Here is a 25,114-nt window from a genome sequence, read left to right on the forward strand (position 1 = left end):
TTGGGCCATTGTGCAGGTAGGTGGGTGGGTGAGGAGGGAATGCATCATCAATTCAGGGGAACTTTGTCCCTGCTCGCTGCTGTCTGCCAGATTATGCAGAATAAATGGTTTAAGAGGCCCTGGGGACTTCTGGTCCTGGGAAAATATGGAGTAAACACATCTCTCCCTATTCCCTCTATTAAGTATAGTTAAAAGAACAACATAAGGAGACTCTGAAAGGTGAAGAAAAGGAGACATACTGGTTAGGGACCTAGGGACCCACATAATGACATGGTGGTGATTCCCAGGGTTTTCTTTTTGCCTTATATAGCTCACACTGAGTACTGGAGAAGCCAGCAACCCAGAAACTAATTGGTACAGACCCAAAAAAGGGGGGGAGGGGAGAAAAAAAAGGGTTTGCTCTCTCTAGCCAAAGGACTAGCAAGGGACAGTCTAGAAAGAAAACTTTTAGGGGCCCCTGGGTGGCTCAGTCAGTTAAGCGTCTGCCTTTGGCTCAGGTCATGATCTCAGGGTCCTGGGATGGAGCCCCGTGTCAGGCTCCCTTGCTCAGCCAGAGTCTGCTTCTCCCTCTGCCTTTCCCCTCTTCTTATGCTCTCTCTCTGTCTCTCTCTCTCAAATAAATCTTAAAAAAGAAGGAAAGAAAAAACTTTTAGATAATAACCAGCCATAAAAACTGTAGAAAAAACTGCAATTCCACCTATGCCCTGCCAGGCATGGACATTTCTATTCCTACCTGCCGGGTGGTGTCAGAAGAGGCCTAGTGGGGAGTAAGGATTTTAGCCTCTGACAGCGGCCGGTGGTGCTCCTCCACTATGCCGGTGGAGGCCACACGGGGGCAGTACTGACGCCTCCCGCCCCCTCCAGCCAGGGTGGTATCAGCAGAGGCTCAGTGGGCAATCTGAATTCCTACCCTGGCCCCGCAGTTACTACACACCCCCTCATGCCTGCTTCCCAGGATGTCAACGGAGGCTGAGTAGGGAACCTGAACTTGGGACAGCACTGAGAAGGGTTTCTAAAACAGAAGGTTTCAATAAGATCCAGAGTCTCATAGCACTCAAAATTTTCAAGGCTGAAAGTCACTCTTCACACCAAGAACCAGGCAAATCTGGAGCAGGAAAAGACAATCCAATCGCACTGATGCTAATAGAAAGGTGACCCTGATGTTGAAATTACCTGACAAGGATTTTAAAACAGCCAGTGTTAAAATGTTTCAGTGAGCAATTATAAACTCACTTCATTTTCTATTTGCTTTTTATTAACAAGCAAAATAATGATTACAAAACAACAACGCAAGGGGTGCCTGGGTGGTTCAGTCAGCTGAGTGTCCAACTCATGATTTAGGCTCAGGGTCGTGGTCTCAGGGCCACAAGATCAAGCCCCCTGTCAGGCTCCACACTGAGCATGCAGCCTACATAAGATTCTCTCTCTCTCTCCTCCCCTGCAACTTGCACGTGCTCCCATGAATGCATTCACTCTCTCTAAAAACACCACCACCAACAACAACAGAACAAGAACAACAAGGTTAAAGTTGGAACAGCAACGAGTCAGATTGCTGCTGGAGTTCCTGAATGTACCTGGGGTCCATGCTCTCTCATTGCGAGCCAGGACCCAAGCACAACTGTGCGTTTAGGTATATTTATGACCAAGGAAAGTCGGAGAGAGGGAAACCACTAGAGAAAAGAAAGAATTAAGAGCTTTTCATCAGGCAATCCCAAAGCACTCTGCCCTTTTCCTCTTCTTGGCCTCTGTATCCTCTGTGGTTCTTGTTCCATTGGAACTTGTAGCAATTTCAAACCACTCCTTCCTATTTCTGCTTCTCATCACCTTCAGACTTTCTGGAGATTGACAAGACATTCAAACCAAATCTTTGAGCTCTTTCCTTTAGTTTATCCAGGTTAACCATTGGTTTGGCATCAGATGGCAGACCTTTTAACCCACTGAGCCGCCCAGGCACCCCAGATGACAGGCCTTTTGATGGAACTGAAGAAATCCCAAATCTCACTGCCCAGGCAGTGGTCTTACTCTCCAAGCTCACAGGTACATTGAATCATTCAGCTCTCTTCTGCATTCCCTGGGTCTATGGTATCTCCAATGTAATTTTTACCACTTTCTTTTTTTTATTTTTTAGATTTTATTTATTTTTATTTGACAGAGAGAGAGATCACAAGTAGGCAGAGAGGCAGGCAGAGAGAGAAGAGGAAGCAGGCTCCCTGCTGAGCAAAGAGTCCAATGCGGGGCTCGATCCCAGGACCCCGGGATCATGACCTGAGCCGATGGCAGAGGCTTTAACCCACTGAGCCACCCAGGCGCCCCCACCACTTTCTTCTCTGCTGCCGCATCTTAGGAGTTCTTCCTCTTTGACAGACAGTTCTATGGGCTTTGGTTCTTCCTCTGTTTCATCTCCCAGTACATCTTCGTTTGTCTCCTCTTCAGCATGCTTCCAAGAAAAGCCTGGGTGGCTCAGTCGGTTAAGCATCTGCCCTTGGTTCAGGTCATGATCCCAAGGTCCTGTGATTGAGTCCCACATCAGTCTCTCTGCTCATTGGGGATCCTGTTTCTCCCTCTCCCTTTGCCTGCTGCTCCCCTGCTTGTGTTCTCTCTCTCTTCTCTAATAAATAAATAAAATCTTTAAAAGAAAGCATTTGCCTGGAGCCTGTAATAAGATTTTATTTTATTCCCTTAGTCTCCAAACCATGAGCAACACATTGCTGCTTTAGTTCAGCAAGCTTCGGATTATGGAGCTCCACCTTCTGCCGCCATCTTGTTACCCTTCTAAGTCCACTCACAATTGCACTTCAAACAAACAAAAAAATTGTCTTGGAAAAGATATAAAAGAAATGAAGAACTAGATTGAAAATTTGGAACTGAAAAAAGTGAAAAAAAAAAAAAACCTCAGTGGATGAGTTCTATGGTAAAATGGACAAAGGAAAGAATCAATGAACTTGAAGATAGAATAATAGAAATCACCCAACCTGAGCAGAGAGAGAATAGATTGAAAAAAAAAAAAAAAAAAAAAAAAAATCTCAAGAATTTGTGGAACTTTAAGAAAACATCTAATATTTGTGTCACTGTGATGTGGAAATGGTGGGTATTGGAACTGGTAGTCCAGAATAATTCTTGAGAGGTCTTCAGCGCAGTGGTTTTATTAAAGCATGGGGATAGGACCCGTGGGGGAAAGAGGTGCACTGGCGTTGTGATGAATTATACTTTGGAATTGGGAGAAGTAAAGACAAAGGAAGTTTCCAAAAGGATTTTCATATTTAAAGAAGATTGGATCTTAGAGGTCAGGTTAGTATTAAGATAAGGTTGCCTTTTGCGTTTAGCATATTATCACTGAGGCAGCTAAGCTCCTTGAGGAAGGTTACTCTGCCTGTCCCAAGCACTTGTCAACCAGCTATAAGTCATAAGATTTAATTTTATGTACATTTCCTTTGCCTTTGTTTTCCACATCAACTGGAATCCCAAAATTAGAGGAGAAAGAAGGTGGGGCTTTAAAAGTATTCAAGTAAGTATGGCTCAGTATTTTCCAAATATGGCAAAAGACCTAAACCTACAGATTCAAGAAACTCATCAAATCCCAAACAAGATAACCCCCCCTGCCAAAAAATCCATTCCAAGATACATCATAGTCAAACTTCTGAAAACTAAGGACAAAGAAAAAATCTTGAAAAGCAGCCAGGGAGAAATGACACCTTCCCTATAATAGGAAAACATTTTGAATGACATAAAATTTCTCATTGGAAGCTTTAGAGAGCAGAAAAAGTGGCACAATATTTCCTTTCCTTTCCTTTTCTTTTTGGCACAACATTTCCAAGTGCTGAAAGAAAAGTGTCAACTCAAAATCCTATATCCAGTGAGAATTGGGAATAAAAAGGACATGGACATTCTCAGATGAAGAAAAACAATGAGAATTTGTCAACAGCAGAACTACCCTTAAAAAGTCGCTACCGGGGCGCCTGGGTGGCTCAGTGGGTTAAGCCGCTGCCTTCGGCTCAGGTCATGATCTCAGGGTCCTGGGATCGAGTCCCGCATCGGGCTCTCTGCTCGGCAGGGAGCCTGCTTCCCTCTCTCTCTCTCTCTCTCTCTCTCTCTCTCTCTCTGCCTGCCTCTCTGTCTACTTGTGATCTCTCTCTGTCAAAAAAAAAAATAAAATCTTAAAAAAAAAAAAAAAAAAGTCGCTACCGGAAGTTTTAGAAAGAGAAATTAAGTGATTAAAAAATGATTGAAAAAAGAATCTTGAATCAAGAAGGAAGAACTAAAGTGTAAAAAAGTCTTAAAAAAGTTAATATAATATGCTTTCCTTCCTTATTTGAGTTTTCTAAATGACATCTGATGGTTTAAGCAAAGAATTAGTAGTTGTGTGCACGATAAATTAGGGAAGTTGGTAAGTGTAGTTATAATTTCTCCTTCAAGCAACTGTATAATGAAAAGGAGAAATGAAGTAACAGCTGGCCAGGAGGAGGGGCTCTGTGGTCCCCATGATTTCCTCTTTCCTCAAAAGATCAAAGCCCATCAGGTCCAGTCTAGTGTCCCCTCCCAGTCTAGTGTGTCCTGTCCCATACACTCACTCATTCATTGTCTGATGTGATTCTCAATTTATGTTGAAGAAATATTTAAGACTGTTATAAACAGGGGCAAGTAAAGGGACTTAAGGGGAAGAAACTTTTTTTTCTTAAAAGATTTTATTCAGGGGCGCCTGGGTGGCTCAGTGGGTTAAGCCACTGCCTTCAGCTCAGGTCATGATCTCAGAGTCCTGGGATCGAGCCCCGCATCGGGCTCTCTGCTCAGCAGGGAACCTGCTTCCCCTTCCCTCTCTGCCTGCCTCTCTGCCTACTTGTGATCTCTGTCTGTCGAGTTAAAAAAAAAATCTTGAAAAAAAAAGGCTTTATTCATCTATTTGACAGACAGAGATCACAAGTAGGCAGAGAGGCAGGCAGAGGGGGATGGGGGAAGCAGGCTCCCTGCGGAGCAGAGAGCCAGACATGGGACTGGATCCCAGAACCCTGGGATCATGACCTGAGCCGAAGGCAGAGGCTTTAACCCACTGAGCCACCCAGGCACCCTGGGAAGAAACTTTTGATATCTCATTGAAACTGCTAATGTCAACACAAGTAGAACTGAGATAGATTATACACAGATAATATTATACTGAGTGCCTATTAAATATCTATACAAAGAAATACTCTCCAAACACTGTCAATAAATCAAAATAAAATTCTACTCAAAATAACCAAAATTATTTGGAGTGCCTGGGTGGCTCAGTCAGTTAAGCATCTGCCTTCAGCTGGGGTCATGATTCCAGGGTCCTAGGATGGAGCACCACATCAGGCTCCCTGCTCGGTGAAGAGCCTGCTTCTCCCTCTCCCTTTGTCTGCTGCTCCCCCTGCTTGTGTTCTCTCTCAGTCAAATAAATAAATCTTTGGAGAAAAAATGACCAAAATTACAGAAATGGAGAATAGATTATTCAGCTGTTAGGGCTGCTAGGGGAAAGGGGAGTGGTCAGTCTATAAAGAGGTAGCCAATAGAGATCTTGTAGGTAAGAGTTCTGTATCCTGATTGTAGTGATGGTAACACAGATCTCTACATGTGATAAAGAGGCAAGGAATTGTACACACACACTGTACCAGTGTCAAGTTTCTGCTTTGATATTGTATCACAGTTACTTAAGAGGTATCCATTGGGGGAAATTGTATGAGAGGTTCAGAAACTACTCTGTACTATTACTGCAACTTCCTGTGAATCTATAATTATCTCAAAAGTTTTTTAAAAAAATTTTAATATAAAAATGAAGTAAAAAAATTATGCAATGATCAAAGCTTAATTTTCTATCCTGCCTCTCCCCCACCCCATTTCACCGAGATGTAACTGGCATATAGTACTACATAAGTTTAAGGTATACAGAATAGTGACTTGACTTACATACATTGTGACTGATTACCACAGTAAGTTAACATCCATCATCACATATAGATTTTTAAAAAGACTTTTTTCCCTCTTAGGATCTACTCTCTTTAACAAGTTTCATTATACTATATAGCAGTGTTTACTATAGTCATCATGTTGTACATTGTATCCCCAGTGCTTATTTATTTTATAACTGGAAGCTTGTACCTTATGACCACCTTCATCCATTTCCTCCTCTCCCAACCTCCCACCTCTGGTCACCACACATCTGATTTCTAAGAGTTTGGTTCTTTGTTTAGATTCCACCTTTAAGTGAGATAACATAGTGTTTTTCTCTGTCTGATTTCACTTAGCAAAAAGCCCTCTAGGTCCATCCATGTTGTCTCAAATGGCAGGCTTTCTTTTTCAAAATGGCTATTTCATTGTGTGTATACACACACACACACACACACACACACACACACACACATATACCACTTCTTTACCCATTCATCTATTAGTGGACACTTAGGTTTTTTCCATGTATTGGCTATTACAAATAATGCTGCTATGAACATGTTAGCGCAGATATCTCTTTGACACAGTGTTTTCATTTCCTCTGGATATATACTCAGAAGTGGAATTGCTACATCATACAGTAGTTTTAATTTTTTGAGAAATTTCCATACTGCTTTCCATAATGGCTCGGCTATGGCCAACAGTCCACGAGGATTTCCTTTTCTTCACATCCCTGCCAGCATTTATCTTCTATCTTGTTTTTAAAAAAATACTCTGCATTATAAACATAATCCCGGACAATATATACTTATGTGTAAATAAAAGTCTTCGTATTTCCAACTAGCAATTTATGTTGGGAAAATGAACCAAACTATATTTTTTGAGGAGCTACTTATTATATTGGTCCTGATAAAAAGCAGAATTCAAACATAAACAAAACAGGGCTCTCTCCTCAAGGAACTTAAAGCCCAAGGAATCAAGGCACAAATGCAGGAAAACCTTTATAACTCAGGAGTTAGACAACACAGCCCCTCCATAACAGATACTCTGGCTTGTGCCAGAGACAGCACCTCGTACAAGTTCTAAAGGCAGGCTTCTGTGGGCCAGTCCTTAAAAAACCCCCACGGAGGCAGATAACCTTGAAATGGGTTTTGAAAAGTGGAGAAGGTGAAGCCAGAGATTCAAGTAGTAAGGGAATAATTTAGACAGATGGTGAAAGTGAGAGACACATTGGGGGCTGGTGGACTGGAAGACAAGACCCTCTGGGTTCAGTGGGGAGCCCCTGGAATGCAGGCTGCAATTTGGTGCATGTATCTGGGCAGGAAAGGGCTAAACCAGAGCGTGGAGATTATTTTAGTGGTTGTGTGCAGGACAGATCAGGGAATTGGATAAGCACAGTGGTAATTTCTGCTTCAGACCGCTGCATAAATAAGAATAAGAAATGAAGTGACTGCTGGTTGGGAGGGGCACCTCTGGGACCCCCAGAATCTCCTCAAACCTCAGCAGGCTTATTCCAGTGTCCCCTATCCTAAGCATTCATACATTAATTCAACCTGCAACTACCTAACCCTGAGGTCCTGAGGTCCGAAGAGTGGGCCAAGTTCAAGGACCCAGGAGGCAAGTCTCACATGGTCCTTGCTGTATTAGGTTCTTCTGAGTATCCATAAGTGAAAACAAATTTGTTGAAAGACCACCACCCTTATCTACTTCATTACCTCCTTCTAGAGTAGCACTATCCAACAGAAACAGAGAAGCCACATATGCATTTTTAAATTCTCTAGTAACAATGTTAAAAAAGGTAAAAAGAAGTAGGTGAAATTAAATTTAAAATATATTTTATTTAACCCAATATATTTAAAATACCTTTTTAACATACAATCTATATGAAAACTATTGATGAGATTTTAACTAGTTTTCATATTAAGTCTTCAAAATCCAGTGTATATATACACTTACAACACATCTCAAGTTAGACTAGCCACATTTCAAATGCTCAATAGCTACACAGGTGGCTAGTGGCTACCATACTGGACTATGTAGCTATAAAACCTTGCTACTCTCAAAGTGTGGTCCCTGGACCAGTAGCATCAACATCAATGTTAGAAATAAGGAATCTTGGGGCACCTGGGTGGCTCAGTGGGTTAAAGCCTCTGCCTTCAGCTCAGATCATGATCCCAGGGTCTTGAGATCAAGTCCCACATCAGGCTCTCTGCTCAGTGGGGAGCTTGCTTCCCCCCCTTCCCCCACCTGCCTCTCTGCCTACTTGTGATTTCTGTCTGTCAAATAAACAAATAAAATCTTTAAAAAAGGGGGGGGGGCACCTGGGTGGTTCAGCGGGTTAAAGCCTCTGCCTTTGTCTCAGGTCATGATCTCAGGGTCCTGGGATGGAGCCCGGTGTCAGGCTCTCTGCTCGGCAGGGAGTCTGCTTCCCTCCCCCTCCCCCGTCTCTGCCTGCCTCTCTGCCTACTTGTGATCTGTCTGTCAAATAAATAAATAAAATCTTAAAAAAAAAGAAGAAATAAAGAAAGAAGGAATCTTTGGCCCCACTCCAGAACTAATTCATCAGATTCTTTACTTTAATAGGATCCCTGAGTAATCCACAGGTACAAAAATGGAACAGTTCTGCCTCACACATTAGAGAAGAGAGATATACGGTGCTTTGGCTATTCAACATTAACACTTCTCCTAGTCATCTAAGTTCTATGCCATGATTTAACTCAGTCCTGGCTCCAGACAGAGATCTAAGCCAAGCAGCACTTCTCCTTGGTGCTGAGCACTATGGTTGGTTCAGGCTTTTCACGTGACCCGACAAGAGTCAATGAGACCCAATGAATCCTTTGATAGATTCATTTGATAGAATCCTTCGGTAGATTGAATGAAAAAGGCTGTGCATTCTGGAGCCATTTTTGAGCATGATGGGAGAGCCTGCCTGCATATATATGAAGCCTGTGAATGGAGGAAAAACCAGATACTGATGACTTCATTTGAGTCCCTGCTTCAGGGCTTACAGCTTGACTTTTCAGACTTGTGAGCCAGTAAATTAGCTGTTTGTTTAAACTTGTTTGGGTTGTGTGCTAGTTAGGTATCTGTCTCCTCCTCCACATCTCCTCTCCTGATTCTCTACCAGGCTCTGTGCCTCAGGGTATTGACCTTCAAGGATTACATCAATAGGCTCCCTTTGCCCTCTGGTTTTCTACAGAGCTTGGCCAATGGAAGGTACCAGCAGCAGATCAGAGAGTAGGAAGAGACTGAAGCCGGGATATTTATTTGCTTGCCTCCCTCCTTGTGAGCTTGCTGAGGGCTAACTTCCTTTCTATCAAAGCTACTCTCAGGTAGCTTTCTCCTTCACTTACTTTCTCTGGTTCTAGTAGTCCTCTGTCTCCCTACTCCTTTATGGCCTACAGCTGTCTGCTCCCCAAGGTTGTCAGTCTTGCACTACTGCACATTCCTTCTGGTTTCCCTTTTCCCTGACCATGACTCTGCAATAAGTTCCTTTATCAAACTCTCCTTGAGGCATCCGTTTAGAGTGTGCCATTTGTTTCCTTTTGGGACCTGACTGGTACAATAATTAGTATCAGGAGTGGTCTTAAAATAGGATTCCATGGATAAAAAAGAGGTGGTATATGTGTATATGTGGTACACACACACACACACACACACACACACACACACACAATGGACTATTACCCAGACCTAAAAAAGAATGAGGTCTTGCCATTTGTGACAATATGTTTGGACCTAGAGGGTACTATGCTAAATGCAATAAGTCAGAGAAAGACAAATACCATATAATTTCACTTACATGTGGGATCTAAAAAACAAAACACATAAACAGGCAAACAACAAATAAACAAAAGAAACAGACTCATAAATGCAGAGGACAAATGGGTGGTTGCCAGAGAGGGGTGGGTAGGAGGATGGGTGAAACAGATGAAGAGGATTAAAAGGTACAAACATCCAGTTATAAAATAAGTAAGTCATGGAGCTGAAAAGTACAGTATAGGGAATGTAGTCAATGATACTGTAATAACACGATACAGTGACAGATGGTAACTTCACTTACTATGGTGAGTACTGCATAATACATAGAATTATTGAAAAAAAAAAAAAGAAGATTCCAGAATTGAGTTGCACATGTATTTGAGGAAGATATGGGTAACCTCCTTGTTGTGGTGAAATGGGACCCTGGCAATCCATAACATGCAGGGTCATCACTGCATCACTGGGCATGGCACAGGATAAAGCACAGGTAGAGGAGGATAAAGACATGAGGAGATTCAAGATTTAAGCAACTTGACGTACCTATCACAAACTGTGTATTATCTAGTCCAGTGAGCCACAAAATTGGAGAGGCATATCAGCTTGCCATTATAAAATGGAAATGGGTATACGCTGGGCAGATCCAAAGGCACAGTGAACTACTTGATTCCCCAGGCACCCAACACCTCTGCCTGATTTTATCTCCTTCAACATTCTACCAATGCTCTCAAGAGAAACAAATAAGGTCAGTTAATGGCAGAAAAAAAAGTACAGCCTTCTCTTCCAGAAGCAGCCAGAGTGTTGCACCACAGCCCACTCTGTAGTGGCTCCAAAAGCCTGGAGTGAAGAGATGTTGTACAGTGAGCAGTACTCTGCTACAGATCTAGCTAAGGCTCAGATCTACCCTGACGTGTGGGGAGTAACTAATAGGCTGGCCAGCTGGTCAGGAATTTACAAAGAATAAGATCAGAAGACCAGGGACAAGGCAGTCAAAGGAAAGGTGGACTTCTTGCCATCCACAAAGGATAAAGATATTCATGTTCCACCAAAATGCTCCTCCAAAGGAAGAAAAAAAAAAAAGACAGAAATGCTCATCCAAGGGCTTCTGTTGTAGATGAGGCTTTCAATAATCAGGAGGATAAGATGACCCAACCCGTGGAGATCAGATGGCCTCTTCCTCAGATACTCTGGTGCTTGGTCAATGGACCCGCTTACAAAGTGGCCATGATGACAGGAAAGGAGACAGTGATGGGCTTAACAACATAGACTTGCCCTCACCAAGCTCATCTGGCTACTGCCAACATCTTCTGTGTGTGTGTGGGGGGGGGGATTTTAACTACAAATTCAAAAATTTTGATAGCTATAACTCTATGCAGGTTATCTATTTCTTCATAAATGAGATTTGAGAGTTTGCGTCTTTCAAGAAATGCATCCATTTTGGGTCTCCTGGATGGCTCAGCCAGTTTAACACCTGCCTTCAGCTTAGGTTATGATCTCAGGGTGTTGGAATCAAGTTTCACATTGGGCTTCCTGCTTAGCAGGGGAGTCAGCTTCTCCCTCTCCCTCCCCACACTCATGTTCCCTCTCTCAAATAAAATCTTTAAAGATGCATTAAAAAAAAAAAAAAAAGCATCCAGGGACACCTGAGTGGCTCAGTGGGTTAAGCTGCTGCCTTTGGCTCAGGTCATGATCCTAGGGTCCTGGGATTGAGTCCCGCATCAGGCTCCTTGCTCAGTGGGGAGCCTGCTTCTCTCTCTGTCTCTGCCTGCCACTCTGCCTGCTTGTGCATGCTCTCTCTTTCTGACAAATAAAATCTTTTTTTAAAAAAAGTAACCATTTCATTTAAATTGTTAAATTTATTGGTATTAAGTTGTTTATGAAATTTCTAAATTATCCTTTCAATATCTGTAAAAACTGTGATGATATCAATTCAGTCATTCCAGATACTGGCAATTTGTGTTTTCTACACTTTTTCTCGATCAAAACTACAGGTTTAATAACTGTAGGGATCTTTTTTTTTTTTTTTCCTCAAAGAATCAGTTTTCGGTTTCATTGATTTTCCTCTATTTTTTCGTTAGTATTTCACTGAATTTCTCTCTGGTCATTATTTCTTTTCTTCTGTTTATTTTGAGTTCAAATTACTCTTTTCCCCCCAATTTATTAAGATGGAGGCTAAGGTCATTGATTTTTGACTGATCTTCTGTAAATACAACATTTAGTGCTACACATTTCCCCAAATACTGCTGCTGGGTGCCCAGCATGTTTATTCAGAAGCTGTGTTGAGCCCAGAAATGGTACCACTGCCACAGGGACCAGCCAGCCACCCAGGTACTGAACCCCTTTCAACATGTTGGGGAAAGTTATTTGTCTTTATAGGAGTAGACACATAGCACGGGTATAGATTTGCCTCCCCTGCCTAAAGCATTTCTGCCAGAATCACCAGTTTATGGGATTGCAAAATGCCTTACTTCTTGCCACATTTATCTCACACGATGCTGTTTCCATCAAAGGGACACATTTTATTGCAAACCAAGAGGGACAGTGGCTTCACTTAGAATTCCTGGTCTTACTACATGTTCGATATATCACCCAGAAAGAGCTAGTTTGGTAGAACAGTGGGTTGGCCTGCTTAGATCTCAGTTTATAGCCTTAAGAATCAGCAGTCAGTCTATGGAGCCATCTCCCCACAGCCAGAATGCATGGCTTTGGGAAACAGGGGTAAAGGGGGGTGACCCTCCTCACTGTTACACCAAGAGCACTACAAAGAAATTTTTGTGCTTCTCATATCTGCAGACTTGGGCTTTGTGGGTTTAGAAGTTCAAGTGCCAAAGAGGATGGTTCTTCCAGAGAACATATCCATAGTTTCATTAAACTATTAGAAGAAACTGCCTCCTGAGTGATAACACTGTGGCAGACAGTGTCCTCAAACTCTAGCTTCCTTTTCTTTCTTTGGGAATAGAACTCCGGAGTTTTAACTGGAGTTAATATGGCCACCCTGCTGAAGACCACGGACTAGATTATCATTTCTAAGACATTTTTTCCTTCCCTCCTCTCTTCCCTTCGTGAGCGCATACTTTCTGCCCTACTGATGTTGAGCTTGGGTATGTCACTTATGCGGGCCAATGGGATGTTAGCAGACATGATCCGAGCAAAGGCTTTAAATGTGCTTGTGAAATTGGTGGGCTCAGGCCTTCATCTTGCCATTCTGATTCTGGACAGGGAAGCGCAGAAGTAAAAGGATTCATACCTCTGCCAGGTCACCGATCTTGCTCTAAGGCAACCTTCTCCACATAGCTTCTAACCTATGTACATGACTTACCAAGGTATACGTATGCTGCTATTACCGTGAAAGTCATTACTGTGAGGAACGCATGGCCAGGGAGCTTGCTGGTAGCAAGAGGATGACAGATACATCCCAGAGGATGAGATCTGAACTGAAGGTGCAGCGAGCCATGTCCAGCTGAATCCAACATAGACTAGCCAAACACCAGTTCATCCGTAGACACATGAATGAGAAGTTAATGCTTACTATTGGCTGCCACTGGTATTTTGTGGTTGTTTGTTACACAGCATTTTTGCGGCACAGCCAACTGAGACCCTAAGTGTGGCCATGTGGCTAAGTTTTGGGCATTAGGATGGAAGAGAAAGTTATATGTGCAACTTTTAGTTGATGACCTTCACAGAAAAGGGTGTGCCCTCTACTTTCCCTCTTCTTCATGCTGCAGAAATGTGTGATGGGACTAAGAGCTGCATGCTGAGGATGACACACACAAGGTGGGAAGGGCCTGGGACCTCCACACTATGGCAATGAACTATCAGCATAGGACTGCTTACACTCAGACTTTTATATCAGAAAGAAACAAATTGTTATTTTGGCTACTGTTGCAGCAGGAATGCTAGCACCCTAATGCAGCATAGGTTTTCCACCAGTAGCAACCAGGAGGTCCTGAGAAAATGGGTTATTGCAAGCCCCCTGCAGTATTCATCCAACCACAGTCCCACCACGTCTGCTGCTGGTCTCCTCCTTGCTCTACTGTGGTTCCTGCTCATTTTGCTGTTGACCACTGTACCCAAGGTCTGCCTTGAATCACTGCTGCCCCTGTCACAAAGGCCCCCATTTCCTGCAGCACTGCTAGTGGTGAGGGTCTATCTGGCTTGACTGAAGGGCTAACTGTAACTGGACACTTTATGTGCTTGCCCTATAGTCTAAAGCACAAAAAAAGTTAAAGCAGGGATGCATGTTTATTTACCCTGTAAGTTGGAGGTACAAAGACAATGGAGCATCTTTGTTTTCTATAATCTAATCTTTCTCATAAGCACCTGCCCTGCTGGGTGCAAAGGGGAGATTTAGATTTGCCAGTAAATAGTAGGTGGGATTAGTTTGGTTCAAGCAGTGTCTTTGGGGGTAACTTGGTTTCTCTTAAGTAAATGCTGCTTCTCTTTCCCCTTCCCCTTCATCTTTTCCAGATGGTTATCTAGGAGTATGGAAAAGGAAAGGCACAAACGTAACTGTGTGATAGAAGGAAAGAATTGCCTTGGATCCCTTTGAGTAGGTCCTTGTACTATTCTCTGGTTCTGCCATGAAATACTGGGTCTGATTCCCGAGTTCCTATAATTATCTGCTGAGATGCAGTGGGCCTAATCTGGTCTTTGGAGTGTGATGCCAGTACCCAGAGTTGGTGTCCATGGTCCCAACATTTGCCTTCTGCCAGAAAGTCCTCCCTCTGAAGGCTTTTCATACCAGCTCTCAGTGCAAGCCTCTACAACACTTCCTCGTGCCTTCATGGGGCACAGGAAAGCTTTTGATCTCCTGCAGGACAAGTATAGGTCGTCAGGGCCTGGGTATGGTATCCTGGTTTTCATTGGCCTAGATTCTGCCCTCCATCGCTGCTAAATTATTGTTCCTACAGTATTTTGGTCATGATGCAAAGCCAAGTGCAAGGCTTCTCCTAGCAGCCTACAGCCTCCCTCATGCCTTACCTGGGGAAGTGGTCCACAAGCCTCGGATGTTCTTGGATTCTTCATAGTCTCTGTATCTGTCTCCTATAGCTTCCCCTGGTCAAGATCTGGATGGACTGGGGAGGATGGACAGGGGAAAATAAGAACCCTGGAGCCTGCCTGCCCTCCTTCCTTTCCCTCTTCTGTTTCTCCTGTCCACATGCTTGCAGATTAAAAAACACAAGCGTTACTTTTATTTCCTCTTCCTTTTTTCCAGGGCAGTGACCCTTACGGTCTGGACACTATAGGTAGGTGGAGTTTCATCCCTGCAGTATGGAACAGGCACCATGCTCTGAGTGAATTAGGCATGGTTTTTGATATAAGGGCTGCAGGGCAACTGTGAACTAGGGCTCTCTAAGAACAATTATATTGATAGTCCATCCCTTGAACATTACCTGTTAAAAGGTTAAGACGCTCTGCTGGGGTGCTTGGTGTGAGCACCAAGCCTGGTTGCTGGCTTTTGTTTTGTGGGGTACCAGAAACATCAGTACTTCTCTTTGTCAAATATTCACAGTGCAAATTCCTTTCTATCCTTTCTACATCCAGGGGTATGGCACAAAGATCTGCTCCCTTACCCCCAGGCAATCTGTGGGCACACTCATCTTTTGGCAGTACCTTTCCTACAGCTTGGCTTACTTAGCCTAGAAGAATGCCATATTTGTATGTGCCCTTGCATATGCACCTGCTTACCCAGCACCCTCCAGGGGGTTCTCGGCCCTCCAACTTTGTTTTTCAAGGTCTCCCTGCCAGGTGAAATGTTAGTAACACCCCATATGCACATTTACAGGTGTAATTACCCAACTCCTTACTGAGAAAGGCTTATTCCTAGCTGTGACAGTCTCTACAGCTTTACTTTCTGAAGACCGGGGGGTACGTGCTCTTGCAACATGTGCAGTTACTTCCTCTTTGTTTCCCTGCTCGCAGGCTGTTCCCCAAGCCTTACCTGCCACACAGGAAGGCCTATGGGAGTGCCAACTGTTCTACAGTAGTGACCACTATGCTACCGAATCTTTAACTAATGTTCTCTCTGGGTTTTGGGTGGTTTAAAAACTTGGGCAGGGCATACTGTAGTACACTTTTATGGAATTCTATGTAAGAAGTCAAGGTGGGCTTTATTATCTTCATGTCCAACTAGATGCTCCATGGGAGGATGGCATGGGGACGGGGCTAATGGGGTTAGCACTTGCAGAAGAGAGATCAATCAAGTTTCCCCCCTAAGACTGAACCAGAAGAGTCTGTTAATAGTAGGATAACACCTTCTCTGTCTGCTGGATGAGGTGCTCAAACTCTGCTCTAAGATCATGGGGAGCCCTCCCTCTGTCATGGTTTGCTGCCACTCACCGGGGAAATAACACCAGTTCTGGGAGCCAGGTCCCTTTGGATGATGGAAGGCAATTTTCTCCTTAGGCAGACTGCTAACAGACGGAGAACAGTTCATAAATGTCTGGGCACTCCATTTGATAGGGCATTTTTGTCCCCATTTCTTGGGTCCTAAATTTTCCAACTCAATGTCCAGGCAGTCGGTAGCCTAAGTTTGGTAGACCTGAAACCTGCATTCACTTTTTTTATTTGGGTACTAATGGCAAACAAGCCTTCAAAATTCCCTGAGAATCAAAGAGAAAGACTTTATTTCCTCCATCAGATTTTGCAATCAGAAATGAGGCAGAGCCCGGGGCAGCAGGGGGGCAGCAGCGGTATGCTGTGAATGACGTCACACACACGGTGGCGGAAACCTGTTTGTCCCGAGTAAGCAGACCTGGGTCAGACATACAACAGGCACTGCTGCTCAGCTTCCATCCCTGGAAAGCTTTCTTGCTTTATTCCCACCAGCTAGTAAATGACATCCATTACTTATTCAGCACTTACAACAAGGCAGGTACTGTGCTAGGCATTTCCAGGAATTTCTAGAGGCAAGTTCCCCAAACTTGCTGAGTTTGTTTCCTCATCTGTAAAACTGGCTCAAAAACCTCATGAGGCTATTTTACTGGCTACCTGAGGTATTTACTTCCCTTAGCACATTGCCTGGCACATTATGAACACTTAAATCTAGTTGTTGCTATAAAGATTTTATTGGGCTTTGTATCTGAATTTATATTAGGAAACTAGGCATTAAGTTCCAGGCTGTCTGAATCCATTCAGTTCCTGAGTTCAGAGAGGGAAGGATACCAACTTATCAGAAGATAAATGAGTATTAGGTTTCTGAGTTTAATAAGAGATACCTGTATTTTAAATTTTTTTTTTTTTTATAAACTACAGCTACCCTCAGAGATTCTGAAACCCCTACCTGAGGTTGAGAAGTAAAATGGCATACACCTTTGCGCAAACTTTCCCAGAGAGAAATGTGGTTCTTCATACGCTTCTAAACTGTCATCATGCTGGCAGAGCTTAAGGTGGGCAAAAAAGCAAAACAAAATACCAAACCCAAAACTCCACAAAAATCCTTTACTTCCTTTCTAGTGAGAGGGTATTCCACGCTCCTAATGGGTGACCCACAACCTAATCTGAAATACAGGATAATCATAAAAAGAGAAGACTATGGGTCCATGGCAGAACAGGCTCCATGCCCAGAAAGGATTTGGGTGAGGCGGAAAGTGTACATGACTTTGCTCAGGCCTGAACAATCTCAAAGCGTTCAAAGTGGAGGTGGACCATCAGCCGAAGCTGATAGAGCCAGCAAGACTTGGACACGTGGACAAGAAAGGTGGCGTCCCTGAAAAGAGGACCAGTCTGAACAGAGGGGCCAAGGGAGGCACAGTGAAACCAGGTTGAAGAGCGTGTTGGAAGTCCCCTCAGTTTTCGAGAAAAAAGCAGATCGTGGGGTACTAGAAACATTAGTACTTCCTGATATGAGAAACCAAACTTCAAACTACAAAATATACTTTATTTTTTTTTTTTAAGATTTTATTTATTTGACAGACAGAGATCACAAGTAGGCAGAGAGGCAGGCAGAGAGAGAGGGGGAAGCAGGCTCCTCACTGAGCAGAGAGCCCGATGTGGGGCTTGATCCAGACCTCGGGATCATGACCTGAGCCAAAGGCAGAGGCTTTAACCCACTGAGCCACCCAGGCGTCCCATATGAAATATACTTTAAAAGAGCACAGATACAAACTTGTAACCCGAATCTTGAAAGTCTTCTGCGTGCCAGCCCCTGGTTGCCTCCCTCTCCTTTCCCTACAGCCAATCACCGAACTGGATTTTTTTGGTTTCCTTGCTTTCTGTAAGTATTGAATACAGAAAAACTTATTCAGTTGGGCCTACTTTTGACCTTTTTGTGAGCGCAGTCATAGTGTATGTGTTCTTCTGTTACCATGTTTCTACTGTTTTGGAGATTCCTCTGAGTTTTTTTATATCGTTGTAATAAGTACCTTCACACTGTATAGTACCCATTCTATAGATGCTTTTACATCCCATTTGAGTGACTTCCTTTGCTTAGCTAATTATTATAAAGCATACTGATATAATTATTTTTATATATATAACTTGGGATATATGCACAGGAGTTTACTGAGGATATAGACCAAGGAGTGGAACTGCTGGGCTGTGGGGGAAGCATAGGTTCTACTTTACTAGGTAATACCAACCTGCTTTCCAAAGAGCTGTCTCAAGTGACATTCCAACCAGCAAAGTCATAGTTTCTGCTGCTCTTCATCTTGGCAAATACTTGCTGTTCTCTGGCTTTTGAATTTTGCGCAGCTGGTGAGGGTGAAATGGTACCTCACTTTAGATTTAATTTGCCTTTCCTTGATTATTACTGTGGCTGGGGTTTCTAATTCTGGGACTCCAAAATACTGTTGCGGAATCAATCTTAATGAACTACTTCAAGAATTTACATCATTGGTGCTAAAAATTATTGGAATGTTTTGTTCTTACAGTTATAACAATACACATAAAGCAAATGTGTATTGAGCCCCAAAACATCTCCCAGACCTTATTCTACACACTCACATACATGTATGTTATAGACTAAACATTTGTGTCTCCCCCAAATTGATATACTGAAATCCAAACCCTGAATGTGCTACTAGGATTACCTTTGGAAGGCAATTAGGTCATAAGGGTGGGGCCCTTAAAAATGGGATTAGGGCTTCCTCCTGCTCTCTGCTCTGTGCCATATGAGGAAACAATGAAAAGACAACCATCTACAAGCCAGGAAGCAGGCTCTCACCAGACACCAGATCTGCCAGTACCTTGATCCTGGACTTCCTAGACTCCAGAACTGTGAGAAAAAGATGTCTGTTGTTTAAACAAGCAGTCTATGGTAATTTGTTGTAGTAGCCCAAACTAAGCAACGCTGAAATCTAATGTATCTACAACTTGCTTGTTTACGTTAATTGTGGACCATCCCATTTCAGTATGCATAAACGTACTTCATTCTTTCTAGCTGCTGTGTGATAGTTCATGGTATGGATGACCCATAATTTCACAGTCTTCTCTTTATTAATTTTTTTGAGCATGTACTATTTGGATTTATAAAACCCAGTGTGTACAAGAGCATATTCCTCCTACTCCTCGTCCTCAGGAACTCAGTAGCACTGGCCTGGAGGCAACCAAATTCACGGTATGGATGACCCATAATTTCACAGTCTTCTCTTTATTAATTTTTTTGAGTATGTACTATTTGGATTTATAAAACCCAGTGTGTACAAGAGCATATTCCTCCTACTCCTCTTCCTCAGGAACTCAGTAGCACTGGCCTGGAGGCAACCAAAGTTAGAGGATGCAGTAGAAACTGACCAGATGCTCACCACTGCCATTTCTTCTTCCTGAGCACACCGGAAGCCATGTCCCAGTTTCCTTGACTTGGGTTGGGGTCAGACAACTCGGTCTGACCAACACCACATGGGAGGAAGTAACAGACAGAATTTCCAGTGTTTGCTACCTTTCGTGGTTTTCTCTCCCTTAGTTAGTTAGCTGGCTGAATGCAGAGTCCAGTGGAGAACTCCAAGGAGGCCCTAGGAGATGCTGCCACAAGATATTACACGCCAAAATCTCCAATTCTCTGCTTGGAGGAGAGGAACTAGGAACATCTGCATTAAGAAATAAGCTTTTGGGTTAAACCAGTCAACTTTTGGGGCTGTAATTTTAGCTAGCATTAATTATAACAATACACATATTTCTTATGTATCCTGAAATGTTTGAAGTAATAAGCAGTTGCCTGTCCTCTATCAATGAACACGCAGATTATTTCCAGCTTCTCCCTATTACAATGATGCTATAATAAACATCCTAATGGGGACACCTGGGTGGCTCAGTTGGTTGGACGACTGCCTTCGGCTCAGGTCATGATCCTGGAGTCCCGGGATCGAGTCCTGCATCAGGCTCCCAGCTCCATGGGGAGTCTGCTTCTCTCTGACCTTCTCCTCACTCATGCTCTCTCTCACTGTCTCTCTCTCTCAAATAAATAAATAAAATCTTAAAAAAAAATAAACATCCTAATGAGGTAGGTTTTTAGACATATTAAACCCTTAAGTGTTTGAAATGGAGCAGGCACCTGGGAACCTGCTCCACCTCGATGAGGTATCTCCTATCTCTTGCTTCATTCGGCTGGAGCTCATCAAGTTGGCAGCATGATGCCAGTCTGGCTGAGCCTCAAGCTACTCCCTGGCTCAGAATCCAGCTGATGCTGAGATTCGCCCTTCTGCACAGACTGATTTTTTTTCCTATAGTAACCTTTGCACCGACCTATTTCTTATACGCTCTGAGTGCCTGTCCCCTTGGACACTCGCTTCCTGGGTAAGCCAAGATATCAGCTTCTCACCAGGTTCCACACTCCTAGTTTGTGCATGTCTCCTGTAGTCTCATGCTCCCACCATGCTGGAGTAGATGCTGTCTACACCCTTTGGGCTTACTCTGGAGTTTGCTTTCAGAACATTCTAGTACATGAGGAAGATCGCCTGTGCCTGTTGCCTGAGTACATTCTCCTGACTTCAGGAGCATGTTTTTTCCCAGCACTGGGCTGGGTAGAAGTACAGGAGCATTAATCCCCTATAGAGGGAAAGGAGATGGTGGATAAGTACCTCAGCTACCTTCCTCAGGAACTCAGTAGCACTGGCCTGGAGGCAACCAAAGTTAGAGGATGCAGTAGAAACTGACCAGATGCTCACCACTGCCATTTCTTCTTCCTGAGCACACCGGAAGCCATGTCCCAGTTTCCTTGACTTGGGTTGGGGTCAGACAACTCGGTCTGACCAACACCACATGGGAGGAAGTAACAGACAGAATTTCCAGTGTTTGCTACCTTTCGTGGTTTTCTCTCCCTTAGTTAGTTAGCTGGCTGAATGCAGAGTCCAGTGGAGAACTCCAAGGAGGCCCTAGGAGATGCTGCCACAAGATATTACACGCCAAAATCTCCAATTCTCTGCTTGGAGGAGAGGAACTAGGAACATCTGCATTAAGAAATAAGCTTTTGGGTTAAACCAGTCAACTTTTGGGGCTGTAATTTTAGCTAGCATTAATTATAACAATACACATATTTCTTATGTATCCTGAAATGTTTGAAGTAATAAGCAGTTGCCTGTCCTCTATCAATGAACACGCAGATTATTTCCAGCTTCTCCCTATTACAATGATGCTATAATAAACATCCTAATGGGGACACCTGGGTGGCTCAGTTGGTTGGACGACTGCCTTCGGCTCAGGTCATGATCCTGGAGTCCCGGGATCGAGTCCTGCATCAGGCTCCCAGCTCCATGGGGAGTCTGCTTCTCTCTGACCTTCTCCTCACTCATGCTCTCTCTCACTGTCTCTCTCTCTCAAATAAATAAATAAAATCTTAAAAAAAAATAAACATCCTAATGAGGTAGGTTTTTAGACATATTAAACCCTTAAGTGTTTGAAATGGAGCAGGCACCTGGGAACCTGCTCCACCTCGATGAGGTATCTCCTATCTCTTGCTTCATTCGGCTGGAGCTCATCAAGTTGGCAGCATGATGCCAGTCTGGCTGAGCCTCAAGCTACTCCCTGGCTCAGAATCCAGCTGATGCTGAGATTCGCCCTTCTGCACAGACTGATTTTTTTTCCTATAGTAACCTTTGCACCGACCTATTTCTTATACGCTCTGAGTGCCTGTCCCCTTGGACACTCGCTTCCTGGGTAAGCCAAGATATCAGCTTCTCACCAGGTTCCACACTCCTAGTTTGTGCATGTCTCCTGTAGTCTCATGCTCCCACCATGCTGGAGTAGATGCTGTCTACACCCTTTGGGCTTACTCTGGAGTTTGCTTTCAGAACATTCTAGTACATGAGGAAGATCGCCTGTGCCTGTTGCCTGAGTACATTCTCCTGACTTCAGGAGCATGTTTTTTCCCAGCACTGGGCTGGGTAGAAGTACAGGAGCATTAATCCCCTATAGAGGGAAAGGAGATGGTGGATAAGTACCTCAGCTACCTTGCCTCTGCATGGGACAATTCTGGGGTGTGTTTCTATTTCTCAGACAGTTCAGAGCATGATTGAGCCTCATGAATTCATCCTTTAATGATTTTCCTTCCTGTCTCACTTCTCCACTCTTGTCAGAGTACCTCATGGGGACACTTCCTAAATAAACTATTTGCATCCAAATCCTGGTTACAGTGCCTGATTTTGGGAGAAACCAAAACTAACACAGAGTCTTCTTTGAAAATGTGAGGAAAAATAAGGTCTCTTCCCCCAGGAAAATATGTCATAATTTCAAAAAATCTAGGTACAATTTGGTGAACTTTTGATATTAGGGCCAGGCTTCCAGAATCACCTAACTTCTTTCCCTCCTCCCACTCCCCATCTTCCAAAACATTACTGAGGGAGCCATATATAAGGACCAGCAGCAGGATACTAACAGGAATGAAAGTATCACTTTAATAGCTTTAAAAGTGCCTAAAACTCCTTTACCTATTTAAAATACTCTCTGTATGAGAGGCTTCCTCTAGAGTTTTCTCAAAAAGGGTGTTTGCCAAACTCTTTAAGTATTTTCTAGCATGGTATACACACGGTCTCCGATTTACAATGGTTTGACTTACAATTTTTAGACTTCATGATGGTACATTCTACATTTGGTAGAAACTACTTCAAATTTTGAATTGGATCTTTGCCCAGGCTAGTGCTATGTGGGACAATCCTGTCCCATTAAGCTGGCCAGTGGCAGATGTCACAGCTCCCAGTCAGCCACATGATCACCAGGATAAACAACCATACACTTACAACTATCCTGTACCCATACAGCCATTCTGTTTTTTTACAGTATTCAATTACACGAGATAGTCAACAATTATAAAACAGGCTTTGTGTTAGATGATTTTGCCCAACTCCAGGTGAATCTAAGTGTTCTGACCATGATTAAAGTAGGCCAGACTAAGCTATGATGTTCAGCAGGTTAGGGGTAGTAAGCACATTTTCAATTACAGTATTTTCAACTTACGATGGGTTTTTTGGGACATAACCCCATCATAAGTTGGGAGATCTGTACTGGCCTTTTCTGCATGATGCTTTGCAATGATTTACATATTTGCTTAGTTGTTTACTATTTCTCTACTAGACTATATGCACCATGAAAACAGTAACTAAGTCACTTTGTTTACCACTGTATACCTGGAGTTCATGAGTGTTCTCACATGGAAGATACGCCATACGCTAAGAACGAGGTTGAGGTTTGGGCTCCTGGGCTCAAATAGTCACCAATTCCTTGCTCATTAAGAACATGGAATCTTAATCTCTATCAGGCCACATGGAGAAAGCCCTCGAGATAGTCAAAATTAAATGACCAGATCTGCAGAGCAGATTCTGGCTCAACTACACCATCAGGCTATGTGTGGAGGAGGGAGAGAACTCACTGATGAATGTATAGTGACTCTCCCACCCACCAAAAATGTGGGTCAATTCATAAACTATTTTCACTATTAGGTTAGTAGCTCCTTTCCATTGGGGAAGGGGGGAAGGAGGAAGGTGGTCAAAATCTTTCCCTCAAGTATATACTATTCTGCATATAATTTCAAGGGAGTAAAACAAAACAGCAACAAAAAACTTACACAAACTTCTGAAGTCTGTCCATGGTCCATGCAGGCTAACAATCCCAGGTTAACAATCTCTATGGATTTTTTTTTACTGGTACAAACCTTGAGATCTCTAATCTTTACCATCAGCTTTAGCTCCTATCTGATATAATTGATCCTCATCCCTCTTCTCCGGGCAAAAAGAAAGGCAACACATGGCAGTAAAGTTGTCAGTGGTAATGGCTGAAACCAATTGCTACAGTAAGGCCTGTGTTCTGCTTTCAAACTTGGGCAATGGCTCTTTGGCTGTCACTGGAATATTCCACCTTCTCAATTTCCACCTGTTGAAATCATGTTACCTTTGCAGGGCCTGGTACGAATGCCCCCTCTTCCATGAGAAACGTCCTCCAATTCCACCAACCATGTGGAAACTTAACAGTTCCACTCCTGCGGCTCCTGGTTGAGAACTTTTGTTTTGTGGTCATCGGCCCTTCTATGGCTGAGCTCAGCACAGGGCTTCCGGGCCTGGCAGGGTCTCGGCGAAGGCCTCTTTTTCTTAATGACTACTATTGGCCTGTTCAAGAGGGAACAGTTTCGTACCTGGCCCAATTCATGCCGATACTCTTTCTTCCATTTTACCAAGCGCACTCAATTTTCACCTCAGGAATTTCCCCAATGGACCTAAGTGGTCAACCTGAGAAAACTCAAGTTAGGGGAGGTCACACAAAAGCCGAGGCCCTTGCAACGATGCCAAACCACAGGGACCGAATCTCACTTGTTTAATGGCCCAAGCCGCGGCAGGAGAAAAGGCCCAACTTTTCGAGCCCCGCCTCGAAAAGACAGGTGCTCCTTTGAGCTCTGGACTCAAAGCTGAGACTGGACAAGTACTCCCTCCCTGCCCAATAAGGTGACAAAGAAGGCGGCGACAGACGCTGCAGAGAGCACTTCCGCCTTGAAAAAGGTGTCGTCAAGGGGCAAACTTCCAGTTCCATTCCTTCCCACTGCTCAAGGCCTTTCTTCGTGGTCTGTTGTCCGCACCCCATGGCTACCACACCCAGCTGCACCCTCCAGCTTCTCCACACCCTCCCGAGCCGTTTGCACGTCTCGAGGGTGTGACGGTTACGCCGTGACATCACTCCAGGAAAAGGGCTAAATGAGCAAGGTACTGGCGATCTTCGTGCGGCCCTGGCGCCAGGAAGCGCGCGAAGAGTCTGGAGGCGGGACTAACTTTGACTGACGTCCACACCGACCCATTGCCTTTCCGATCTCTTCTCAAACAAACCAATAACTGAGACAACGGAGACGGCAACGTGCCCCAGCCGCCAGGAGTGGCTCCGCCCCATCCATTGGGTCGTCTTTTGGTCGCCATGATTAGTGTGGCTGCCACTTTCTTGCTACTTTGGGCTCTCTGGCTATCTGATACCCTATCTGAATTCTTTCTTGAGCCTTTGTTCCCTCTCACTGTCAACTTCCACTTTCCCGGGATTCTTGCTAGCG

At 43.8% G+C, this 25,114-nt stretch overlaps 1 pseudogene; it reads right to left on the minus strand.

Annotated features, from left to right (window-relative positions):
• Positions 1-1,685: 1,685 nt before the first annotated feature.
• On the minus strand, positions 1,686-24,231 carry LOC111159015 (annotated as a pseudogene).
• Between the last annotated feature and the right edge of the window lie 883 nt (positions 24,232-25,114).

Source organism: Enhydra lutris, unplaced genomic scaffold (genome assembly GCF_002288905.1).
Source record: "Enhydra lutris kenyoni isolate GAN:26980312 unplaced genomic scaffold, ASM228890v2 scaffoldscaffold66, whole genome shotgun sequence".
NCBI lineage: Eukaryota > Metazoa > Chordata > Mammalia > Carnivora > Mustelidae > Enhydra > Enhydra lutris.